Below are 8,844 nucleotides of genomic sequence, written 5' to 3' on the forward strand. Positions count from 1 at the left end.
AGAAATACTAGTCAGCTATAAGACACACTATAAAAACTAAGTGACAAAAACTATTTTAATAATAGATGAAAAAGAACAGTTAATTTCCTCACAAGACATCTATTTATACTGAATAAATGTAAAGATTTAAAGCATTCCCTGTTTGCAACAGAGAATTTGAATCAATGACAGGAATAATTAGAAGATGTTCTTAGTGACACAAAGCTGTTATCATTTAGTTCTAAGAAATTATTTAACCATATAAAGTGCTATTTAAGAACTAGAATCGAGTTAACTTTTTTTTATGTCCACTACTGAAAATGAAAATAGAGCCGGTCAGCCAGGTTATCTTTAAGTGACACAAAACAGGGTAAGAGTAAAAGTACACTAGGAAATCAAATATGACAAATAAAAATTAAAGATAGTAATCTCAAGATGGAAGGTAAAGAAAAAATAGTAAATAGGCACTAAGAAGGGACCCTTAAAACTATGTTGATGGTAAGGGAAAACAATCTAAGAGGAAGGAGGAAAGGAGAGATATCTATGTCTGCTGTAGTTTTCAGAAAAAAAAAAAAAGTGAAGAAAGGAAGAGAGGAAGGAAGGGGGACAGAAGGGAGGGAGGGAGCAAGGGAGGAAGAAAAGAAAGAACAGCTATAATCTAATTTTCTAAGTGAAATCTTACCGCAAATTGAAGACCCTACTCCAAAAGTTCATTCGAACTCTTTTCTCACTGCTGTGGCTATTTCACATGTAATCCCTGAACACACCAGCTCCCCCTGAATGCAAATGGCAAGGAGTTTAGTTCCTGATGTGTTTGTTGGTTGGTTTCAGTCACTGTGGGGTGAGAAGAGAAATACTTACCTGCTCTTCTAATGATAAAGAAAATTCTTCATCCATTATTTTATTTAATTCTTTTGCATATCTCAAGCAGCAATTAAGGAAATTAAAGAAGAAAAGTTATGTAGACCTTATTCCTATTTTAACGCCAATGCTTCCATTATTCAATGTTACCTTCCAGTTTATTCACATCATATGGTATAATTAAGCATACAGATTATTTAGTGTTCTGCTTTGTAACTTTTTGTTTTTCTATGTTATTATATAGTTCATGTTTATAATTATTAGAGGGAACAAAATATTCCATGGATGTTTACTTATCTAGTTGTCTATTGTTGAACAATCAGTTTGCTCCTTAGGTTTTATTTATAATTACCACTATATTTAAATTCTCTCTACATTTATGGGTTTTTTTTTCTTTTTAATTATTGCCTTAGGATAAATTCCCAGGAATAAGAGGAACTGTGCCAAATTGTATGAACATTTATAATACACTTTGTAAGTGTTGCCAAATTGTTTTCTAAAAGGAATGTACTAATTTACACTTTCATGAGCAATATCTGAACATATCAGTTTTACCCAAAAGTTGAGAGTAATTTTGCTTTATTATCTACACCATACTTTGGGATGATTTTTCTTTTTATTTTTCCTCACTATCCAAAAGGGATGAGTAGATAAATTTGGAGAGCATGGGACTTCTAACTTAGTTTGGAATGACTGAGGAATCTTGTTGTTTTCATTCAATAACCATTGTTGCATGCTCCCAATAAAATATTACACAGGAATAAATAAGGATAAACACAAATGCTACATAGTGAGATAAAAAACACATTCTGGAATTCAATTCAAAAGAAAAGGAAGACTTAAAGGGTTTGGCTTGTCCACTTATGTTTCCAAACCCACACCATCTGAGAGACAACTGTGTATACTCAGCCTTATTTTATGCCAAAGAATTTCTTGCAACACAGTCTGTTTCCAAGGGTAATACAAATCTATTTTTCCAAGAACACTGCTTGCTGTCTAACCATTTCTAGCCACCTACAAAGTTCAGAAGAAGTGGATCGAATGTGAGGCCTTGTAACTTTGCTGGACGGGCATAATGGGCCAACTGGGAACATTGCAAAACATTCTATGTAAAAGAATAGGCCATCCATCTAATTTTTTTCTTAGTATTTATCTATCTGGTTCCTTTCTAATTAATTGCAAATCATGTGCTTTGTAGAACATTTGACTTAAACTGTAATATTTACAAAAATACCTGCTCAATATTAAACTCTTTCGTATCTCTTTACAAAAATGGACTCTGGAACTAGATTGATTGCATCCAAATGCCAGTTTTGCCACTTAGCTGTGAGAATTTGTTACTTAACCTGACTTTGATTCAGTTTACCATCTGTAAAATGAGGATATAAATGATACCACCTGACTCAGGACTGTTGTGAGGATTAAATGAGTTATGATGTCATAGTGTCTGGAACCACATAGCAAAGCATTTAGTAAATTGTCTATTAAGTTCTTGTTGTTATGTGAGAAATTTTTCTGTACTGCACAGACTCCAAAAGCCAAAGTCACAATAGCTTGCTAGTGACTTTTCTTTCCTCTCCTTGAATTGTCATTTTTTCATTTAAAATATAATATATAGCAAAGATAATAATAACAGGTGACGTAATTGAAAGCTTACTATGTACCATACACAATATCGAGAGCTTTATAGGCACTATGGCTCTAATCATCACAATAACTCTATGAAGTTGATACCGGTTTTCAGATGCAGTGAAAGATGCTTAGAAAACTAAGTAACCTGCCCAAAACCAACTAGTAAGTGGCTTGAACTTGAACTCGAACTTGAAAGCAGCCTTGCTTATCAGTACATGTGCAGAAAAAGAGAAAAAATATACCCAAATATTGTCACTGGTTGGTTCTGGATCATAAAATTAGGATTGAGTGATGTTTTGAAATGTCTCCACATTTATCTCTATTTTTTGTAATATGAACATATTCCATCGATAAGAAGTTATCTAAATCTGTTCCTAATCATGGAGACATTAGCATTTCTACTTCAAAATGAATAATAGTCACTCTTATTGCTCACTTCTGTGAACTAAAAGGTAGTCTGTCTTTGAATCGGTCTTTTTATCCTTTGCACAAAGCAGTTCTCTTACAGATTTCTAAAAATGAATATAGCGTTTTGGAATCTGAATTCCATCTACTTGTTCTTAGCACAAATGTAACATGCACAGGCTTTTTAAAACTCAAGTTAAGATCCAGCACCAGGTTTAACTTGGCATCAGAAGGTCTCCTTCCCCTTACTCTTTAGGCCCCTAAGGGACACATGCCCCACCTACACCCACAAGAGTTTGCATGGAGATTGGCAACAGAGAAAAGAGGTCAAATGGGTGCAGAAGCACAGCCTTGTGACACTCTCAGAGGAGGCAGGTTTGTCTTACACTCAACCACTTCTCAGAACTGATAAGGCATGGAGAAGAGGAAAGAAAGGCAATGTATGACATTAGATTCATGGTCAACTAATATTTATTCTAGTGCCTAGTAGACCCTTCATGCTTTTACCAGTATCATCCCATTTTCTCTTTCAAGACCTGTGTGAGATAGGTATTAGTCCTACATTACAGGTGAGGACAATAAAGCTCAGTGCTCAAGCAGCTTACTCGAGACCATGTAGTTGATAATTAGTAGTAGACAAGGGATTTGAACCTTGGTCTCCAAATCACCTACTCTTTTCTCTGTATAATGCTGCCAATACATTCATTATTTCGAATGCCCAGAAGTAAAAGAGAGGCAATAATTTATTTTTAGAAGTATTATATGTAAGAAAGTATCCATAAATTTGAATACTGTAACAAAAAAGATTTAGGAAATAAAGCAGTATGGGCCTATGTGCACACAAATTCTGGACTTTCTTTGCTTTTTTATGTAAGGATCTAGTCTCTGATTACATGTTTCAGATCAAGGCAGTATTCGCTAAACCCATGGTCCTTTTTGCTATGAAGGGCAAAGCAAAACTTCGTTTAGTGACTCATGATAAATAGATCTTATTTATAAAAACAAATAATTGGACCCATACATAATATTTTCGTAACGGTCCACAGACTTGCTAATTATTCTCTCTGAGTTCTCTGGGAAGGTGACGATAATCAGTTCAGTGACCCATCTCTAAGACTCTCATCGTCTTTGACGTTTGTTGATTTATTATTCTATATATCTGTCGACATGGAAATTAAACAGAAAAGAGTGTGGACTTACGTGGCTTTCAGAACTTTATGAGGATAAGGACATTCAGACAATGGAATATGTTACCGAAGCATGCTATAATTTTTTTTTTTTCCCTAAGAGGCTGAGCTGTCATTTGCCTGGAATGGTTCAGGACAGTTCTGCCTGGAGGCAGGACTATGGACTCATTAACCTCCTAGCCCTGCAACTCTGTCAATCTCAATTCTCTCCATGGTTTCAATCAGATACAGCTAGCTGCCTCTAGTTTCATTGTGGTTGGTAGAGTGAGGCTGTGTGCTCTTGCAATTTTCCTATTGCAAAGGGGGAAAGGATCTTCAGTATGTGTACAAGGCAGTGTGCGTGGTCGATCTTTCCTTATCAAAAGGCTCAGCATAAAATATATTGATAGATGAGCACACTGGTATATAGAAAAATGCCATGTGCCAAAAATAGATGATTCTTATTATTTCTCTTTGCATATAGATGAATACACAGCTGTGGCGCTCTCAGGAGGCCCAGGAGTCAACTTGGTCCAAAGGAATGACTGTGCTATTTTTGCACTTTCCCTCACATTATTTCTCAAGGCTTGAGGGAATTTAAATGTGACTTACTTGGCAATGACAAGTCTCTGTCCCCTCGGTGCCTCCTGAATGAGATCATTTACACAAGTCACTTTGCCATAGCTCATTCTATTTCTTCATAGACAAACAGTATCACTTAGATGGAATCTAGATTTCCAGAAAGGATGGTTCCCCCTCCCCCTCAAAAATGGCTACTTTAAACCATGTTAATATTAAATTCACAGTAGTGGTGTGATGATTCATTAAAATAGAAGTTTTTTTGGAGAGACAAGGATCATTTAATATAAGTTTGTAAGGCTAATGAAGAAACTGAGGCTCTGAGAAATTAAGTGACTTGGAGAAGATCTCCTGGTAAATTGGTGGCCTCACCAGCACTAGAACACAGCTCTCTGAAAACCACACCGCCTCACTCAGACCCTATGCACTCGAATGAAACTGGTTTTAGCAAAAGCAATAAAATCTCTCCTCACTTAATTATTACTGTAATTTTACCATGAGATAGAATTTTGGAACAAGCAAATGTATTTGTTAGTATACATATCTATTATTTCTACTGATTAGAGAATTTTATTATTTATAAAACAGTGAAATTTGTGTTTCTTTGTGGCAATCTATTAAAAGGTAGACAAGTAATAATGAAGTCAAGTTTAAAATATACAATAAATATAAACACTGAGAAAGTGACCATTCAGAATTATTCTTCTCTTTAGAAGGAATAATAAAAGGCCTTGGGGAGAGGTAGGAAATTGATTAGAAGCCATAGCACTTTACAGAATGGGCGCTTAATGTTTTTAAAACCAATAAATGAATTCATTTATAGGAATTTCTAAATGTGTAAGCCACTTTTATAAGTACTATGAAAGAGTTCTATGCCGTCTAATATATTTATGTGTATCTATGGCAGATTATGTTTAAATGGAAGTGAAGATAACTTTGAGCAAATTTAATGTGAATGACAAAAGTTTCCTTGATGTCTCTTTAGAAAGTGAGGGAATTCTGCAACAGTTTTATCAAAATTGAAGCCTGGCCATTGTCATATTATTATACTATCAATACTATTGACTGCCTCTACTATCTTACAACATTTGTAGGGAAGTGGATCAATATCCCTAATGAGAGAGTAGAAGAAACAGTCAAATGATCTATTTCTCACTTAGTCGAGCTAAAAAAAAAAAGTAACTTAGTAAATTGCTCATTCGTTCTTTTATCAGATACTTATATTGTATGCCTTATACAACAGGCAATATAGAAGAATGAAGACTCTGAAGTCAGAGTACCTGGGTTTATATTCTGGCTTTCTATTTACTAGTTACTAAATATTTATATTTACTAGATATGTGATCTTGGGTAATTTGTGCCTCAGTTTACTCATTTGTAAGATGGAGGTAATAACACCTATTGTTATAAATTCAGTGACTTAACAATGAGGCATTTAGAAGATCATATGGTAAGGGCAAATTAATGTTAGCTGTTATTATTATGTATTATGGACTACCGATGGAGAATAAACAAGATAAATATGGTTCTGTCCTCATGGAGAATAAAGGTTATTAGAGGGGGAATAGTCATTAAACAAATAATTGGACAAATAACTTTTAAACTACAATTATGTTAAGTGCTAAGGAAGGTACAGTGTGAATACCATAGCCTGAATGTAATATGTCTCTAAATGTTCACGTGTCATTTTCTTCTTTTGCATCCAAGTGAAACCATGCTTTATTTTGCTATTCCACACCCTGGTGACTGAGTATCAAAATCATTGGTATTTCTAGGGTAATTCATACCTTTCCAAGCGAGTAGCAAGTGGAATTTCACATCAGAAACATCGTGCTGGGAAGACGTCCTTGGAATACTTTATTTTTCATTTTTCTTATTCCTTTATGGCCACTTAAGTTTTCAAGAAAGCAATCCTAATTTTGTTTTGCTGCATTCCTTAAAGCAGAAATCTCTGTGATGCTCCAGAGACCTTTGTACTGATAAAGACAAGTATTATGAGAAGAAATGAAAAGACCAACTGCCAATGTTTGTTGAAGAGGAACTCAGTTGTTCCTCACATTATGCGACAGATGGCATTGACAGCCTGATGGCTAAGGAGGAGGAAACATACATTTCCATTTACACAGCCACTGTTATCTTACTTCACAGCATCACGTCATAATTACATATTCATTTCTTTTCTTCTGATCTCACTTCTCAGCCTTCTAGAAGTTAGTGGAATTGGATAATCTGCAAAAATATCAACTGGATATCCATAAACACACTTGTCATTTTGGCCCCCATTCTGATATCAAATTTGTTTGAGGCAGATTTAAAATTCATATTTAAATGAATGTCAGCTTGTTCTACAAACAGTTCCTCTAAACGAGAATTTAAAAAAGAAAAGAAAGCTGTCAAAGAATCTTCAACTAGTCAAGTTTATTTTCTGACTTTTTTCCCTTAAAAAAATAAAATGATTTTCACATTAGGATTCTCAAAATCAAGACTGGACAAAGAGTAAACCAAAAGTCCCAGGGTTACCAAAAATTATTTACTTTATCTCTGGCACTTGTATTAAATGTCTTATTTTTAGATGAAGTGTTTGAGGTCTCTTCTAACATCCAGGGGTAATCAAAATATTTTATTGCTTTTCTTTCTTCTTGCAGTAGTATAGATATTCTTTATGATAAGTGAATAGGAAACGTTGGACTCATCCTTTAAATTGGAAGACACATAAAATAAGTACAAGCTGCCTGCTATGAGGGAAGATGCAGTCCAGGACTGCCATAGTTATATAGTGAAGTGTTAAAGCATTTCCACAGTGTGGTACTTGAGTGCACTAAAAATAGGCAACCCTGAACTACACTGCAGTTGAAGGACAAGATAAAAATAGAAAATAAACTTGAAAAATAATTATATAAATAGAGTACTGAGACTAACAACTCAACCCACAGAATTAAATTCACTAATAAAATTTTTTATTTTTATCAAATGCAGAAAACAGAGTACCAATTAAATATTTCAGAGAAATGTTGGCTATAGAAGTATATTCTAAATTTAAGATTAATTGACATTAGGCAGTGACTATTTATACTACAATTTGGAATTGGGCTTCTTTAACCTTTTTAGCTGAGAGGTCCCTTTATATCTGCTATAAAGAACAAAAAAACAAAAATATAAAAAGAACCAACACCAAACGGATAATTCTTCTCAGCTACACAGATATAACTGATCTAGAAGAAGTAGCTAAAAACCCAATCGTGATTTGGATTATCACAGTTTTACTCTTGTATTCAATTCCCAGTAAATAATAAGGACTGGGAAGAGCCTCAAAATATTATTTAGCATAAATTTCGCCACTATAGGGATGGCATCAAATGATTTAAAATTCTTCATATCACCTTAAAAAACTATCTAAAATGATCGTTTTAAAAATTGTTATTGACTCTTGGCTTCATATTTCACTTCTCTCTTGCTTTTGCATTTTGTATTTCCACCAAGATACTATCAGTTCTTAGCCCTGTTTCTCTTTCCTTCCAAGTCTCTTCCAGGGCCACTTAGCCTCTAAGACCAGAACTCCATCAGCTCGCATTTGGATTTGGCAAGGGATTTTCTGCCTTTTTCACTTCCAGTGGAAAAGATTAATTTATTTACAATTATGTTACCTTTCTGCTCAAAAGGCTCAGATTACTTAGAATTTAAATTCTTAACCTGGAATTTCAGAACTTCTAAACTTGATTTTTATTTTTAGCAGCAATCAATTATACATTTATCTTTACTTAACCAATATATTAATTAATTTTAACCCCTGAATCCACCATCTAATTCATAACATAGAATAATAACATATTACTAATAATTTTCTCATGAGCTCCTTACCTACCCTACTCCTATGTTTCTTCCTCATTCTCAGAGGTCACCACTTTCCTAAACTTGGTGTTCATCATGCTTCACTTTTTAAAAGTTTTGGCATATAAATGTGTATATAAATAATAGCTCTCTAATTTTATAAAAAGGCTATTTTGTCTTCCATGGCTTGCATCAATTTTTTTTTTTCCTTAAGATTTGGTTACTAAAATTCATCTATATTGTTGCATGTGGTTATAATTAATTTTCAGTTTTGTATAATATTATGTTGGACAAATATATCAGAATCGGGTTTTGGGTTGTTTTTTTCCTTCCCCCTCGCCCCCCCATTACTAAAGTGTGCAAAGTGTATTGCAAACATTCTTGAACATGTCTC

The sequence above is a fragment of the Pteropus alecto genome, unplaced genomic scaffold, assembly GCF_000325575.1.
Source record: "Pteropus alecto unplaced genomic scaffold, ASM32557v1 scaffold3, whole genome shotgun sequence".
In the NCBI taxonomy this organism is placed as follows: Eukaryota; Metazoa; Chordata; class Mammalia; order Chiroptera; family Pteropodidae; genus Pteropus; species Pteropus alecto.